Source organism: Panthera tigris, chromosome A1, assembly GCF_018350195.1.
Source record: "Panthera tigris isolate Pti1 chromosome A1, P.tigris_Pti1_mat1.1, whole genome shotgun sequence".
Lineage (NCBI taxonomy): Eukaryota > Metazoa > Chordata > Mammalia > Carnivora > Felidae > Panthera > Panthera tigris.
This window is the reverse complement of record NC_056660.1, coordinates 159,918,456-159,937,803: the sequence shown is the minus strand read 5'-3', so window position 1 is coordinate 159,937,803 and position 19,348 is coordinate 159,918,456.

Below are 19,348 nucleotides of genomic sequence, written 5' to 3'. Positions count from 1 at the left end.
TTGGTGTGCAATCACTTTAAATGAACATTTTAAGGTCTGTACTGTAAATAGTCCAACTCAAAGCAATTGTAACTATTTTTATGCTGGCTATTTCTTTTTATAGTTGGTTAATTAAAACCTTCTGCTGACGATGGCTTTGAACTACTCATGAAAATCCTTTTCTGGGCTCAAAACAGAAAGGAACATCTGAGCAAAAGCCCGGAATTACTCATTCTTCAAGGGCAATCTATACTTGCTTTTTATAAACCATTCTGCCATGTGTTTCTTTCTTTTTTTTTATTTGTCAATCCTATCAGTTAAGAATTTTGTTCTTTGTTTTTACAAACTGATTTGATTAAATTTTATAATATAATCCAATTTAATAAAACGGTAATGTACAAAATTTTAGTCTCAATTTTTTTTCTTCACTCATGACCTATTTTGGAAAATAACAAAAAAATAAAAAAAACCAAAAACCCATATAACAGCAACAAAAACAGACAAAAAAAACCCCTTAGTTTAAATTTCCCTGTCCCTCCTTTCCTCTTTCTATTCTTCTCTACCTTCTTTCCTTTCTTCTGGAGTAAAGTCTGCAAGACTGTTACACAAACAAACAAACAAATAAATAAATATTAAACATAAATTTCATTACAAAATTTATCAACTCAATAATTTTGTGTCTACTCTTGCTCTATGCACTTAGTAAAAAGCTTTTTCCCCCTCTAATTGTGGAGAAAAACCCACACCACCTACATTTACTTTCTCAATATTTTAAAATGTTCAGTGATGTTAACTGTATCCACATTGTTTTATGAGATAACCAGAATTTTCTGTTCTTGCCAATCTGAAACTCTATATCCATTAATCAACAACACCCCATTTCTTCTTTCCCCAGCCCCTTGAAACAACTATTCCACTCTGTTTCTATGAATTTGGCTACTTTAGATACCTTAAAAAAGTGGAATCATACAGTGTTTGTCTTTTTGTAACTGGCTTATTTCACTTAGGATAATGTCTTCAAGGTTCATCTATGTTGTAGCAAGTGACAGGATCTTCTTTTTAAAGCCTTATGAATAATATTCCACTCAATGAATATACCACATTTTTTATCTATTCATCTGCAAGTGGACACTTAGGTTGCCTCCAATTTTTAGCTATTGTGACTAATACTACAGTAGTTACAGGTGTGCCTATAGGTGTGCAAGTACCTCTTCAAGATCCTGGTTCCAATTCTTTGAGATGAAATTAGTAAATCATGTAATAATTCTGTTTTTAATTGTTTGAGGAACTATCCAACTGCTTTTCATAGAGGCTACACCATTTTACCTTCTCATCAATAGTGCATCCAGTTTTTCCACATCTTCACCAACACTTGTTAATTTCTGTTATTTTGATGACAGTCATTTTAATGGATGTGAGATGATTTCTGATTGTGGTTCTGATTTGCATTTCTCTAGGGAATACTAATGTTGAGCATCCTCCCATATGTGTGTTGCTCATTTGTGTATCTCCTTTAGAGAAATGTCTGTTGAAGTCCTTTGTCTATTTTTTAATGGGGTTGTTTTGTTGTTGGTTTTGTTGAGTTGTAGAAGTTGTTTATATATTTTGGAAATTAACACTCTAACAGATATATAACTTGCAAATATTTTCTCCATGCCATATGGTGCATTGTCACTTGGTTGTTCTTCTAATATACAAAAGTTTTACATAACCCCATTTGTCTTTTTGACTTTTGTTGCCTGTGCTCTTGGTGTCATATTCAAGAAATCATTGTCAAATCCAGTATCAGGAAGATTTTCCCATGTTTTCTTCTGAATGTTACATAGTTTTATGCCATACATATAGGTCCTTTAATCCATTTTGAGTTAATTTTTGTGTATTCTGTAAGAGTCCAATTTCATTCTTTTCAATGTGGAAATCCAGTTTTCCCAATACCATTTATTGAAGAAATGTTCTTTCCCCATTTTGTGATCTTGGGACCCTTTATAGGTATCATTTGACAATATGCACAAAGGTTTATTTATGGACTCCCTATTCTATTCCCCTGGATTTTATGTCTATCTTTATGTCAGTACCACACTGTTTTAATTATTATAAATTTACAATGTGTTTTGAAACAAGGAAGCATAAGGCCTCCTTTTTTTTTTTTCCTTTTTCCAGGTTGTTTTGGCTATTCAAGGCCTCAAGTCTTAATTCCTGCAAGTCTGTAGATGCTCCTGTGCTTACTTGGGTCCAAGGAGAAAAGACATCTAATCTTCTCTGATATCATCAATGGTTTATTCTAAGTCTACAACAGATGATAGAGAGTTCATCACTACATGTAATGTCTAAAGCACAGTGTTTGGTATAAATTAGATAACTGCATCAGATACTATGGATGATTAAACTCTAGCCTCTTGGGTAGCAGTTCTCTAGGTTAAGATGGTTGCCTGGAAAAGGCTCCTGGCAGACCATTAAAGAGATTTGGAGTCAAAATTCCTTCATTTGTCTAGCTCTTTCTACATTGTAGCAAACTTTCCCAAAAGTGACAGTCTTGGGATAAGATCCAGTGCCTCACAAGATGGTTAATGAGGAGGAGCTGTGGACTGCAGTAGATAAGGCCGCCCTGTGCTTAAATTACACTGTTCTTGTGAGACAAGGCTGTGCTTGAGTGGCAGTGGCAGGTACACTATTTCTGATAGAAAACAAAGATGCTCTTTCAAGGAGTAGAAAGGCTGTGTCAAGACCTATTTCACTATTGACTGCCTCTTAGTCTTCAACCCAGTCTTTTCTCTTTCCTTCCATCCTGATTCAGGGCTAGGGATAGCCTCTTGGTCCCTTTTTATTTTTAATTGTAACTACATTTCAAAATTTTATTGCCTTTCTCTAACAGTGACCTTGATTAGAGCCTCCATAACCACTGTGATAGAATATTTAACTGTAGATCTCACCAGGAAATTATCAGGGATTGGAAGAGTAAATGGGTCATTAGTCCTGCACTCACAGAAGAGCTCTGAATCCCTAGATCTTTAATTCTCTCTTTCCAGAACTCAAGAGCAACTATTACCCTTAGTATCGACTATATAGTAAAACTTGTAAACAAATTTATTTTTAAAATATACACCCATTAGGTTCTATCTAATAAATATTCAAGCTTATTTTGAATTATATTAAATATTTGTTGGCATTTAATGCCATGGCATTAAAACTACATTTTTAAATCAGAATCTTCACCATATCAGAAGGGCACATGGGTCTCCCTTAATCTGAGTTTTTCTCACTAGCACCTTCAAAAACAGAAATACATTTCTTCATGCTAATTTATTCTACTTTGAATATAAAAGTAATAATTACATTGGGACTACAGTAACCAAATGAAATGTATCACTGATAAATAAATAATGTGCATGTGCACAGAATTTTTGTCTGCCTTTGAAACTAATTATCTTATTTATTTATTTCTCATAGCAAACTGGCTTAATTTTACTACAAACAGGAAGTCACCGTAACCATGACCTCAGTAACTATATAACTCATTAACTCAATAACTATAGCACAAAAATTCAAATTTGTAATAAGTATGATTGTCAAGTTTTATTAAATTATTTCTTGATAGCAGAAGAATAGGCCCCTACAAATAATCTACTCATCATAAGTAAATGTAAGAATGAACCATTATTGCCATCAAATGGGTTTATCATGTTTGTGACTAGGCAAGACTGCTCTTAGAAAATCTTCAGGGAGTCAGCAGCTATTCCCATATCATTTCTCATTTACCAGAATGTGTATGGCAGGTTTCACATGACAATTCACATGACACATTATAAATGTGTTTAGCCAAATGTTACTAAGCTTTCATCAAAGTGAAGGTCTATGCTCAAAGAGTAGCTTTTCAGCTGCTCACATATGGCATGAATTCATAGTCTCCACCAAATCCAAAATGGACCTTGAAGGAGACACAAGAGTAAATGTCAAAGATCTTTGGATTCATGCCAAGCTTGGTTGCCCTCCTTGACCTTTGAAGATTGAAATCAGTCTGAATTCTAAGGGGAAATTTTTTTTTTACAAGATTATCCTTTTCAACTTGGCTTACGTTGAGAAGGGGATTATTACTTCCTTGAAGACAAAAACTTGCCAGCTGCCAACACTGGTTTTTTACAACCCTGAGTAAAAAGTCAAAAAAGTTGCTAGAGAATTCAGGGGAAGGGATGCTATTTCCTGCTTAGCTTCTGAGAACAAAGGTATCCAGCCACACAGGGTAATGACAGATGTAATAAGAAAGGACAAAAGCTCTTTGTATATTTAAACAGATAATTTAAAATGTTTCAGAAAAAGGGAGAGTAGACAACGCTGTATTGACCCCTAAATTGTCCAGTCAATTAGACAACTCTTTCAGAGAGGCATCTTAGGGGACATGGGGAATACAACATCATGTCCCACGAAGTTTAATATATTCATATAATTTAAATATCATAACAACCACTAAAAATAGGTTTTTTAACTATACTCATTTTGGAGGTATCCAAACTAAGGCTTAAGGGGTGGGGTCAGGTGGAAGGCCCATCTGCTGTTCTATCAGGAATAAGCAGCTAGACCAACATTTGAACCCTGCTCTATATAGGTCTAAAAACATTCTCTTCTGACTCTACCAGAGATTCTAATTTGATACTCTAAGGGCCAGAAATGGTCCACAGACTGTTTTGTTTGGCCTGCATAATGATTTGGAACACTTTAAAATTATATGCTGAACGTAAAAAGAAAGAAAGAGAAAGAGAGAAAGAGAGAGAGACAGAGAAAGAAAGAAAGAAAGAAAGAAAGAAAGAAAGAAAGAAAGAAAGAAAGAAAGAAAGAAAGAGAAAGAAAGAAAGAAAGAAAGAAAAAGGAAATTTTACATAAAAACTGAAAAAGATGGCATTTCTCCTTGTGAACAACTGACTGAAACTCAACAGTGGCTGTATTCCTTAGATGGGGCATGGCTTTACCACAGGTACCCCAATTCCTTTTACATCTCTGTCACTGGTGTTTAGACATTTATGTTGCAGTGTTTTTTTACTTATTGTCATGGACTGAATTGTGCCCCTTCCCAAATTCCTATACTGAATCCTAATCTCCAAAGTAACTGTATTTGTAGACAGGGCCTTTAATAAGGTAATTACAGTTAAATGAGATCAGAGAGTGAGGCTCTAATCTGGTAAGACTAATGTCCTTATAAAAAGAGTAAACACCAGAGACATCTCTCTCTGCACTGTACGGAGAGGCCAGGTAAATACTAGCAAGAAGAAGTCTGCTGCAACTCAGAAAGAAAGATGTCACCAGAAACCACCTCTGTTTATACCTTGATCTTAAACCTCCAGCCCCCTCGACTGTAAGAAAATAAATGTTTGTTGCTTAAGCTACATCTTCTGTGGTATGTTGTTAAGACAGGGTGATCAAACTATTCACTCATACTCAACTATCTTCATTTATTTTATTTCTGTTACATGTCTGGTCCCTTTACCTGTGTTTGTTATATGACGGTTTTTTACCCTGCCATAGAGAAAATACCCTGAGTTATACTAATTTTAATATTCTCACTTGAAGCTGATATTCGTCATAGTATTCTAAAATTTTGGAGGGTCAACGTACAGATTTATTTGAAAATGATAGTGTGTAAGATTTTGATGTGAAATATCCTGGGTAAGGACATCTTAAGCAATATGTTTAAAGACTTATTCCCAGAGGAGAAAAATTTTGACAAAATTTTTGACATATTTATGGAAAAGTGTCCTCAAGATATTTGGGAGAATGCTCATTATAGTGATTAAGCAGAAATAGTGGCTTAAACGTTTCTACAAATTATGAATTATTTACAAGGGGCATGTACCATTTTTACATGATTCATATGTTATTATATATGTATACACACATATATGTAGAAAGGATGGAGAGAATGGAAAATAGATCAAATATATTTCCAGCTAGAATTTAATATTCACAAGACCACAAACTATTTATGACCTTTTTACCTCTGTAGCTCCAGGGCCTTCACAATGTATGTGCTCAACAAATACTTATGAAGAAAGTAAGTGGATATTCCACACCCGGCATAGCTCAAAGGAAGTAGACTAAATCCAAGAGATCTGGTTTCATTCCCAATTCCTTCAATAACTGCAATGTTACATAACTCCCTAAACTTAGCCAAGATTTATTTTTACTTTAAGTTAGTTAAATGAAAGGATTAAATTCCCATTTTGCCTATGGACACGAACACTCTTAATTAAGATCCCAGGACAGAAATTAATTTAAACACTTGTAAATGGGGTTATTCTAGTAAATAAGAAGCTTGTACTTCAAACCGTGGGTAACAGTCCTCTGAGCCAAGAAAGTGATGTATTCTGTCACCTATCCTTTCAATACATGTAATGGCAACAGGATGAAAAGGAATTAATGTAATATGGGTTTGTATATAGGAAACATTTGTTCCAATCCATGGAAAATAATTTTTACTATGTGATAATTTAAAAAATCTTTTAGAAGTTTCACCCTTTGCTAAATGTCAAAGGAAAACTTACAAATAAATGAAGGTATTGTTAGTAGGCTCTGATTTTGAAAAACATTTTAAGGGAATGATTAAGGGTCATTTTTTAATACTAGGTGAAAAGTGATGAATAACTACTGCAGTGCCTTCTACGTAATCTTAAAGAGTTAGCACAGTTGTAGAAGCATCCAATTTACTCTCTGAAAGCAGCTGTATAGTAGAGCAATTAAATTTGTTTAGTTTACCAACACATTTTTGATAATATTATACCAAAGTAATCACAGTAATGTATGTGTGCAGTAAGTTAATGTATTTGCCATGATTTCAATTTTTTTTGTAATTGCATAGAAATTACCCACCTTCCTTTATTCATACCCGATCCTTTTTTTTTCCACATGCTATCTTTCGACAGAAATAGTTTTTTTAAACAGTAATTATATTGAATAATTAATAACAGTAGTAACCATGTTTAGGAAGCAAAAATAAAATGAAAAGCCCATTCATTTCACTAACCTCTTGACATTAGAAGAATTCCATCATGTCTGAAAGAAATGTTTGACAAGAGATGGGACTTCCAAAATTTAGAGGTCATAAGAAAATTCTGGGAATATTTTTTAAGAATAAAAAACACAGGGATCTCCAAACATGTAAATCTATACAAAACATTAAAATTACACTTCATGAATTTACACTACATCTGGCATATGGGCTCTAATGTTTCTGAAAATTAGTAACACCATATATTTCAATCATAATTATATGACAGTAGATTATTTTTAGCCTCCTCTCTACCAATGAACACCATACTCAGCCCACTTCCAAATTTTACTGAATAGCCAGAAGAGTGATATAACTCATAGCTAGACACTGAAAGAAGATGTGTTTGTGTGGGTTTATTTTTATGTGTATATCTACAAACTAGTGGGTACTTGCTTGTATTATTACATTGCACTGAAAAGATGGAGTTTTGTTTTCATTGTTTGAACTGTCCATCAGTCTTCTTCTAGTATGAAACTCCACTTATTGTCATTAAAATCATACAATAAATATTCAACACATTTTTATTCATCACTTACTATGTGCCAGATTATTTTTGCTGCATGCTCAAGATTAATAAATAAAAAAGACATGACCTCTGCCCTGTGAAACTTGCCCTCTAGTGGGAAAGACAACAATGAGGTGTTATCAGTATGATGAGTATTAAAAGATAAATGAGCAAGAGAGTAGTGGGGTGCTATGGGAATGTACAGTAAGTCAGTTTAACTTACTTTAGAGAGTCAGGGAGGACCTTAAGGAAGAATATGTTTAAGATGAGACTTGAACAATTAGTAACATTGAGGCATGCCTGGGTGGCTCAGTCAGTTAAGCATCCAACTTAAGCTCAGGTCATGATCTCACTCACAGTTTGTGGATTCGAGCCCTGTGTCAGCTCTGTGCTGACAGCTCAGAGCCTTGAGCCTGCTTCAGATTTTGTGTCTCCCTTTCTCTCTGCCCCTCTCCCACTCATGCTCTGTCTTTCTGTGTCTCTCAAAAATGAATAAACATTTAAAAAACCCTTAAGTATTAGTAACATTGAACCAGACAAGGATGGGGAAGGAGCATTTTGGACAGAATGGAAAGCCCAGCTCCTCAAGAAGCCCTGGAGGGTAGAGATCCTTGAGCAAAAGGTGACAAAGAAAAATGAGGGGAGAGATAAGAGGAACTTTGCAGTGTGTAAAAGATAAGAGCAGCCCTTCCCAAAAGTAATCTATGATCTATTTATGAGAATGTATCACACATGCAAAGCATAAAAAACACATGTGTAAGTCAAGATGATAAGGAGTAAAATTAATAGAATTGCACACTATAGACTGTATAGAGTCTGACACAAATACTTAGAGGATTTTGGAAATATCTTCTATTTCAAAACCTTTGCAATAATAAAATTATCTGTAATAACTGGATTTATCTCCCTCATTTTAACTTCTATAGAAATAGAAAGTATGTTAGGTAAAAGACTTTTGAAGGGTTTGAAAAACTAAGAGAAAATACAAGCTTGTGACAAAAAAACTAAAATAAAACATATACTATGAACAAGTGTAAATAGGAGTTAGCATCAAAAATAAAAGACTGAAGAGTTACTTGAGATTTCAATTTTTCAAATAATTATTTAAAAATCAGGATTCAAAGAACTATTTATGTTTACTGAAGACAGTTGAGGAAAGAGCCATTTTAGGTCATAAGTAGTTTCTTGAGAATGGATCATCTTATATTAATCTACAAATTTTTCGTTCTTAGAGGCTTAAGTCAAATTAATGTAATATTTTATTCATGCAACTTCCTGCGTGTAGAGTGTTAATGTATCTTCTTATTTTCCTGTCTGAGGTCCTCAACCCTAAGTTAACTGTAAGTCAAATACGTACACACACACACACACACACACACACACACACACACACACATTACCCTCTTAATCATGTCAAATTGCATTGTAGTAAGATTCTACACCACAATGTGAGATTATTCTATGCTACTGTGATTTCTGAAGGGGGAGTAATTGGATAGTCTGAAATGTTTGAACAATTCAGTCTCTTTCTTCATCAGAGAGAAAACACGTAAGCCAAGTGGTCAGGTGGGAGTTTATCAGAAGACCAGTTTCTGGTGGATAGCTCACTTTAGTTCAATAATAATCAGACTTTTTCTTTTACATATTTCTACTGAACTACAGATGATAGAAGTTTGGATTTTTTCCCAGAAATGACTTTGAGAGCAAAAGCAGAAGAAGCAACCATGGTTTTGTTCTGCTTAAGCTTGACCCCATCTCAGCTTTTGTAAATACTGAAAGGATGAGCCAAATCAGAAAATTCTGTGCTATTTAAAGTTTGGCCAATGATTCACAAATGCCTGATGAGGGCTTTTTCTTACCAAACCTGGCCACTGTCCAGAACCCACAGGAAAATGTTGAGAGGCTGTGATTCCTTTCTGTGCCTAGCAACCAAAGTCAAAAAGGTGAGGAGAGCTTCAGAAATGTTTTGATGTGTTAAGAACCAAGCAACCTTGCAGGTGTACTGCATCTACAAAGATGATTTTCCCCTTGTTAGGTCCAAGTCTTCCCATCTTTTGGCTGTAGCAATAGCACTAAACAGATTTGAAAAAAAAAAAAATAGAACATCTATTTGTTTACAAGTACTCCCAAATACTGCATAACCATTGACACTAAGGTTAGAAATAGTAACAGTGGACTGTACAGACCCTTTCTCTTGGCATTATTTCAATGCAGTCTTCTATATCTCATCAGTTAGTGCTGATCATTGCTTTAATATTGCAAAAGGGATGTCTCAAAACACTTTCCATAATGGGAATCACACTAAAAGAGCAACCTTTCTACATACTAAGTACTTTTTCCCTGGAAAAGGAGGCTGAAACATGGTTTTGCAATGCAACATTCCAATAGATGGAAAGTACTCTGATAAGCCAGCTAAATTGATTTTAGGATGGGCATTTACTGGGGAAAAAAAAAGGTTTAATTTGGTCTGATTTTAAAAGATTCCAAGTTTTTGTTTTCCATAGGAAACAGGGGAGGACTTAGATGCATAATCAAAATTTTATTGCGTAAATCTTATGAAGCAAATGCTATTGGTTCCCTGCTCATCTCTTCAGCCGCCTCCAAATGTCACACAGAGACAATATCTTGTTATCTGGATTCAATAACATTATTTCTCACAAAATAGGCCACACATGCCAAAAAGTTATGCACTCAAACAACCCTCACAGAGTGAGGGAGGTAATCTTGAATATAAATTAATCATCCCTAATTGAGATAATTTTGAGATGTCTTCCACACATCTGTCAGAGGCTTCAGAGAAGATTGACGATGAGCTGCCCACTCAATAACACACTTTTCATTAGCTTTCCTGACACTCTTAACAATGCTTTCTGAGAGCTCCTTCCAGTAAGTGACTCACAACCAGACTGTTTCACTAGGGTCTGACTTTGGAGGAAACCAAACCAATACACCACCAGGATTGTTAAATATAGGCCATAATCTCATGGTATTTCCAAGTTAATATTCTGGAACAGTATTACTAACATTAAGAAATCTGTAGGAATTTTTTCTTTTTTAAATCTTAATTGCTCAGACAAAAACTTACCTAAGATACACTCTGTTGTCTTCATTGGGTTTGGCTAACTGAGGACAAGATTTACCTTAAAGCAAAACATTGTGTCCAAGGACAACAAACAGTCCATCACCTCCTGTTGTGAGGCCTAAATCTTGTTTTGTTTTCCTTTTTGTTCTAGTTGTTTCTCCAATTACACCTATGCAGACTGACATACAAGTACAGAAAAGAAATGTCAGGAATGAGTCTGAAAAGATAGGAAAAGTCCAATGATAACTGAAAATATGAGTATAAGATCACTAACAGTGAAGATGTGAGGTAGGTATTACAGAAAGAGTCTGTAAGCAACCTTCACCTATGTGAGATAATAGAAGTTCATTATAAGGAGTATTAGTTCAAATACAACAGAAATGGTAGGTGAAAAGAAAAAAGGCAACCTGAGAGTCATCAACACAAATGTCTTTAAATTTTGAGTCCATGTGATAAAAGTTTGTTTGGCCTTCAGGATTCAGTTCTGTAATTACACTATGTAACTTTAAAGTTTTACATTAGAAAGATTTTGCTAAGGTTTAAATTTTGAGTATAGGTCAGCAGTTAAAGGATACAGAAATGAGACCACATTCTAAAGGGATAGTTTATATTTTTGAAGCGGCTAGGAAAATTATTTCACATGATGTGAGACAACAGAGTTCTAAAAACTTGTTCTCATGACCTGCGTTGCCAACTACATTTACATATGTACATATGGACGTGTGTATGTATGTATGTTTGTATGTATGTATTTGCATTTCTAGAAAACTGGTTGTCAGAGAAGGAATAGGAAATGTAATCATGAAATGCAAAATCTGAAACATTTTAAAAACATATTTGTTTTTAACATATTTATTTAAAACCTAAGTGAAACATATTTCATAATTCCCTAAATAAATATCCAATGTTGCAAAATTCTACTTTCCTGATATAAGACACTGAACACACCCTCATCACTTTAATTAAGTTGCAAGGTACCTGCTAATACCATACGTGCCATAACATGCCCAGGAAGAAAATACTGAAAAGACTATCAGTGGTTTCATTAATTGTTAACCATCTGTGCTGCCAAATAATGTAAAAATTCAGATCTGTTCACGACAGAGAAAGTTGCTTCATTTCAGGAAAAGCTGCTTATTAAGGGATATTCTTGCTTTTCAGTTCCTCCCATTGGAAATTCTTAAAAACCCTATCAATAAAAATACTGAAAGTTAAGAGTTATAGGAATAGTGGAATGCAATACTTATTTCATATTTCCTCACATATCCAACATCCAATTACACAGTTGAGGATTGTGTCATTTCATAAAATGAGTTACAGTGGTTCACAGGGTATGTAAATCATCTGTGTGCAGCTGATTGGAAGAGTCGCCCGACACTGTGCATTCTCACAGGTACTTGTGCTTGTTATAGCTTCCCTACCCATTTCCACAAGCTGTCTTACAAAATCATTATGGTGGTTAAGGTTACAGCATGCAGACTTCCAATTTTCCCACATACCAGATTTCTGGGATTTCAGTGATCCTCCCCTCCCTGTGTAAAATCCTTCCTCAGTATCTTGCACACTGCCAGAAGTTCAAGAAATTGAAAAACCTGTCTTACTTCATTCAAGTCTGGAATAAGCTAAATTGCGTCAGTCCCAGAATAGGTCTAAATTTACAACGATGGAAGCCAGGTAACTCTGCTGATCTATCATTCTGATCTGGCATATATGATTATCTCATCTCCCAGATACAATTGCATTTGTTCATCATCTTCACCAGATAATGTTACAACTTTCTGACATGCCTCTTGCTGTGCTTCTTCCCTCTGTCACCATGGTACCAACTCTTCCTCATCCTCTAGTGTTCAGCATAAGTAATTCTTCCTACAAGTGTCTTAAATGATTAGATATTTAATCCAATTGCACCAAGGTACAATGCTGATCTCAACTTAGGGTCCTCTATTCCTTCCCTGCCTTAATATCCAGACCCATTGTCCTTCTGACTCTAAATTTAAAATATATCTAAAACATACTCATCCATTCTTCTATCTCCATCCCCCAAGCTACCATCATTTCTCACCAGGACTATGTCCAATGTTCTCCATTTTCTCTTTTTGTGGTTCTACAGTCCACTCTCCACATAACAAACAATGAGTTTTAAATATATATGAATAATATTAGAAGATTTTGCTAAGTATCACCCCACAATGGCTCCCTCCTGAACTTAGGAAAAACAAAAACAAAAACAAGTCCCCTGCTGTAATCTACCATACTGTACATGAATGATCTCTCCCCTACCTTATAATTTCAAATGTCTCACATTTACTTTATTTTAATCATGTTTCTATTTTAATCACCATATCACTATTTTCTAAGCATCCTAAAGTTGTTTTTCCAGTGATTACTTTGTCTAAATATTCCTCCAACTGAAATGTTATTTCCACAAATCTTTGGTTGTTTTCCTTATGTTATTCAGGTCTTAGTTTGAATGTTACCTCTCCAGAAAGGTATCGGATTTCACCATCAAATTCAGCCACTCAGTATTGCTCAATCACCTGACATACACTATTTACACTATTTTATAATGGCTGATACTATAAAAAATTATTTATTAAATAATTATCCATAGTGATGCTGCTGACAGTGTGAACAACCTTCAGGTCTACTCTTAGCACATGGAGTAGTTTTGACCCATAAGAGCTTTCTGTAAATACTTGTTGAATGAATAAAGAGATGATTTGATGAATAAGTGGCATTTATTATAATACCATACATATATACACACAACTATATATGATATACATATATATAAAATAACTAACCATAATAGGTACTCAACAAATACACTGTGAATGAAAATATCTGCTTCAGTCTATTTAGTTTATTGCAAGGATTATAGTACATCTATTTCCCTTTCACCTATAGCAGATAATTAAATATGTCTCTTTTGAATGCCCATATATGAGGTGGAAATAAATGTCAAGAGGAGATGCCTTGCTGAGAATTTATGCTGACCAAGAATATGTCACTAGTAAAGGCATGCCTGTAAAAATATAAAAGTTTTGGGGTGCCAGGGTGGCTCAGTTGGTCAAGCCTCCACCTCAGTTTCAACTCAGATTATGATCTCACAGTTTCATGAGTTCGAGCCCTGCATCAGGCTCTGTGTTCAGGGTGCAAAGCCTACTTGGAATTCTCTCTCTCTCTCTCTCTCTCTCTCTCTCTTTCTACCCTTCCCCGATTCACGCTGTCTCTGTCTCTCTCAAATAAATATACTTAAAAAATCTTTTTAATATAAAAGTTTTTACACAAATATTAAGCTAAAGGATATTGGCCTATGAAAAAGAATTTAGAAGTATTCTCTATATTTAGGAATATTATTGAAATGAACAACTTTAAAGAAGGATTTAAATATGCAGTGGAATGGTTACCACTGAAAAGTAACTTGGCAAGATGGAAGACAGAGCCAAGGAAAAAAATCAGTAAAGATGCAATTTGGAGAACTAAAGGTTTACAGTATAATATGATTTCTATTTTAAAAACTTACAAGTAAATTATAGTAAATGCTAAGGTAAGCATAATTCTAGAAAATTATAGTAAATATAAAAGAAGCTGAGGGAAACAAAATGTCTGAGGTTCGCCTTTTAAATTTCCAAGAGTGGCTCCTTCTGGTAAAAGAAGTAAGGTTGGACAATGGTCAAGAAATAGGGTTTGGAGCATTTTACTGTTCCACATAAAAAATATATTCATACTACTTGTGAAATTGTAAAAATAAAATATTAAGAGGGATATGTGCACCGAGGCCTACAGATCTGGGAAGGGAATGTTTGTAAAATTGGTCAACAGGAACTGATGATGCAGTAACTATTATTTCTTTTTGTCAGTACAGGTGAGATTTCTAGATTATGACCCCTGCTTTTAATAAAAAAAAAAAGCCAAAGTCAATGCACCATATTAAGACTGGCCACACATTACTGGAGAAACTGAAAAAACAGACAAACAATTCTTCAGAAACCATTCTGAAACTCTTTCAATAGATCCACCTCTCTAATCCATTTACAAGATACTTCTAGTTTGTTTCATGTCTAATGAGACCCTGCCACTCTGAAGATTTAATAGCAGATTTAGATCATGGGGTAGTTGTGAGTAGATATTATTTTTGGCCACTATCCGTGCTCTGCAGAAAGTTTATGATACAGGGTTAGGGCAATTCCATCATTTGCTAAGTCAGACTGTTCTCATAGGTACATGGTCCATGGGAATGAACCCACTGTTTCTACTCCATTACCAAGCAAGTCAGTCCAAGAAACAAAAATCGGGGCTAGCAGTAGATAAGGATACCCAATTAAAGACTTCTTTACAAAGCCAGATTATAGAAAAAGGCTCAAAATGCTACTAGTTTAGTAGATCCGACTTCAAGTAGGTAGCAGCAGATATAAACGCCTCCTGAAGGAAAGCATCTTCAGTTTATGTACCCAGAATTCTCACAAATTAAGAAGAAAAAGCAAAGTAAATCAAAAACAAAATCAATATTCTTATATTACAGAAAAGATTAAAAATATAGACAAGCAAAAGATACATGAAATTTAACTGTTAAGCCCACTATTCAGAAATAATCCATACCTCCATTGGGAGTTACTTCCTTTACTATTTATTTTTCTATGATTATTTACATGTATATTTTTTTACTTCCAAATGTGGAAACATAATATGCTTACTAAGCTTTAATCCCCTTTTTATGTAATAAGTCATTAAGATATATTTTCTACACAATTATTTTAAGCTTAATCTTTTCAACAATGAGATGTTTCCAAACGTTATAGAACACAAAGCTTAAGTGTTTGATGAATTTTGACAATTACCCATGTCATGTGAAAGTAAGAAAAATAATATTTCCATCACTCCAGAAATTTACTTCATGACTTTCTCCATTCAATCCCAACTTATCACAGGTAACCACTTTCTGATTTCTACTACTAGGTTAATTTTGCTCATAGTTGGACTTCAAATAAGTTAGATTATGCAATGTTTATTCTTTTGCCCAACATAGTACTTTTTAAGATTCATACATGTTTCTAGAGTGTTTTAGTTCATTCCTCTTTAATTTTGAAATTTCATGAATTGCTTGTACAAATATTCCTATACAAGTCATTTTGTGGACTTAAATTTTTATAACATTTTGCCATTATCTAGGAGTGGAATTCTGGGGCATAGGACAGATGAACAATTAACTTTCTACAAAACAAACAGTTTTTCAAATTGCTAGTGCCATTTTATATTCTCATTAGCCATGTATGAAAATGTTCACTTGCTCCAAAATATTGCCAATTAGTATGGCCAAGGAATGGAATCTGTGATATTTTCATTATTTTTTACTTATTCACTCTCCTGGATATAAAACTGTATATCATTATAGTTCTAATTTCTATTATCCTCATGACTAAGAATTTTCAGCACATATAACCCATTTATTGACTATTTTTATATTTTCTTCTGTGAGGTGTCCAATTTTTCTTCATCCACTTTGTAATGATCCAGTTGTCTTTTTATTTTAACTTGAACACCACTTTTTATTTTGACTTGAACATATATTTCCCTTGTGAAATATATGTATTGCAAAAACATTCCCTAGCCTGGCACTTGCCTATTTATTTTTTTTAAAGTTTTCTTTAATGGGAAGAATTTTAAGTTTAGATGAAATCCAATTTATCTATTCTTTATGGTTAGTGCATGTTTGTCCTCTCTATAAGATCTGTACTACAAGTTGCAAGAAGATTCTTCCATGCTATCTTCTAGAAGTGTTATTGTTCTAGCTTTTATGTTGAGGTCTAAAATTATCTTTAATTTTTGTTGACACTTTGTACTTATTTTGTTGCTGTTGTTGTTTTTATTTTTATGAATATGTAGTTGTTGTGACATGATTTATTAAAAAATTTTCCCACTGAATTTACTGGCATCTTTGTAAAATATTATTTTATAATATTATATCTGTCAAGATTCTTTATTATATTTTATTGATGTATTAATCGATTTTAATATCAATTCCACATTGTTCTCATTATCCTAGATGTAGATCCCAAAGTTAGATTTGGGGGTGCTATGATAGAATTCCATTGACTGGGTGGCTAAAACAACCTTATTTATTACTCCCAGTTTTAGAGGCTCAAGGATTGATCAGGTCAAGGTGCCAGGACGGCCAAGTTCTTGGTAAAGTGTCTCTTCCTGGTTTACAGAGAGCAGCCTTTGCATTATGTCCTCACATGACAGAGAGATCTCACACCTTTTCCTCTTTTTATAAAGACATTTATATCATCATTAGGACTTGACTTAATAACCTCCCAAGGGTCCCACCTCCAAGTACCATCACAATAGGGAGTTCAGTTTCGTCATAAGAATTGGGGGTGAGGGGAGACACAAATACTCTACATAGTATTCAAATTTGTTTTGGCTCCAATCTTTTGAATTTGCATGCAAATTTCAGAATGGGCTTATCAATTTCTTCTAAAACTTTATTATTAATTATTTTCTTAGACTGATTAATTCATAGTTTTGACAAATCTATAGGTTAATTTAGTAAGAAGTGACCTCAAGAAAATACTGAGTCTTTCAATCAATTAAAATTGTTTATTTTTGTACTTATTTAGATCTTTAATTTCTTTCTGCATTGTTTTGTCATTTTCAATATAGATGTCTTGCACAATTTTCATTACATATATTATTATTCGATATATTGATATTCTGACGCTATCATAAAGGTATTTTTCTAGTTCAATGACCAATACCCCATTGCTAGTACAGAAAAATATAATTTATTTCTGCATAATGACATCCTATTCTACAACCTTGCTCAAGTCGCTTACTAATTCTAGCAGCAGTTTCTAGATACAGCAATTCCATTTACAGATAAGCAGTTTTACTTCTTCCTTCACAATCATTTGTATTTTATTCTTGTCTGTCTGGAGTTAATATCTCTTCCAGTAGTAGATGTTGAAAAGAAGTGATGAAATTGGATATTATCTTTTCATTAATCTTTAGGGGAAATAGTTCAAACTTTTAATGTAAAGTAAGATGCTATTTGTAGATTTTTGGTAGGTATCCTTTATCAGATTGAGAAAACTATTCTGTTTGCTGAGAGCTTTTGTAATGAATGGGTGTTGAATTTTGACAGATGAGTTTTCTACATCTATTGAGATAATTACAAGATTTGTAGGTTTTATTTTGTTGACACACTATACTGATTGCTTTTTAAAGTGTTAAAACAACCATGTATTCCTAGCATAAAAAGCATTCCTTACTTTGTAGGATATATTATTTTTTCATATTCCTTTTAGAATTTAATACATAAATGTTTTTGATAAGTATTTTGATGTTCATGTTTAAGAGAGTTGTTTTTCTATATTTTCAAAGTACTCTGTATAAGATTGGTTTTTATTTCTTTGCTAAATGATCAATAGAATTCCTTGTTAAATTGATGTGTGTGTGTGTGTGTGTGTGTGTGTGTATGTGTGTGTATGTGTGTGTGGGTAAGAGACAACAAATATTCTTGCTACGAGGACTCAGGTAAGATGACTTCTTTTGGAGAAGTAGAAGACAACTGATGCCTCTGAGGAAGGTATAGGGAAACTACTTGTGTCCTAGACACAGGCAACAATGCTATCCGTGGGGTAAATGCAAAAACTCTCTGCCCTGGTGGAGGGTCAGAAAAGCTCCTGCACTGATTGTAAGTAGAAGTTTGCTATTGCTACCCCAGGACAAGAGTTAGTAAACTCTTTCCCATGCAAGACATAAGAAAGCAAGGCAGATTTCTGAGAAAACCTCTTCTAGATGTCCAAGAGCACAAGGTTTGTCAAATTTAGGTGGACAAAGACAACAGAGATCTGCCCCTGACTTTGTTATAAGCCTAGGAGAAAGAAACTAGCAGAAGTAATCTACCATTGAGGGAGCAAAAAGAGCAGAGAAAAGACTCTCTGTAGAACACATAAGGCAGAATAACAGAAAGCTTAGGGAAGAGGAAGAACACTGGAGAAAACCTTCTAGCTGTTCCAGTCCTATATATTAAACCAAAAGTATCCAGAGCCCTCTCATAGAGGAATATAAAGAATATGTTATCAAGCAGGCAATACCAGCAATAACAAAATCCAAATTCAGTTCAACTCCTAAATAGATTGAATCAGTCACCTACACTCAGGCCTGAGAGAGAAAGAAATAAAACAATTCCTTGAGGAAAGTAGCATTTATTCTATTCTTACTGTTATCCTACACATGATAGCTGTAATTCAATCAAAACTTACAAGATACATTAAAAAAAAAAACACACACACAAGGGGAAACAACCCATTTTTAAGAATAAAACAATAAATGGAACCAGACTCAGAAAAGGCCCAGATATTTTTAGCTATTAAATAGGAAATGAAAATGAACTATAGTATCTGAAAGATTCGAGTGGCAAAATTTAACATATGTTAACAGGGAATTTTAGTAGAAAGATATAATCTATAAGAAAGAATCAAATGGGAATGTTAGAAATAAAAAATAAAATATCATTGATACATTATGAGTTCGATGGACTCAATAGTCAGTAGAAATCCAAACTCAAGCATAAAGAGGAAAATGATTAAAAAGGAAAATAGAAGAAAAGCATACGGGAGCTGTGGAATTAATGAAATCGCCTAAATCATATATAATTAAAGTTCTAGAATGACAACAGGGAGAAAGCGGGGGAAGCGGAACAAATATTTGAAGAAGTAATAGCTAAAATTTTTCCAAA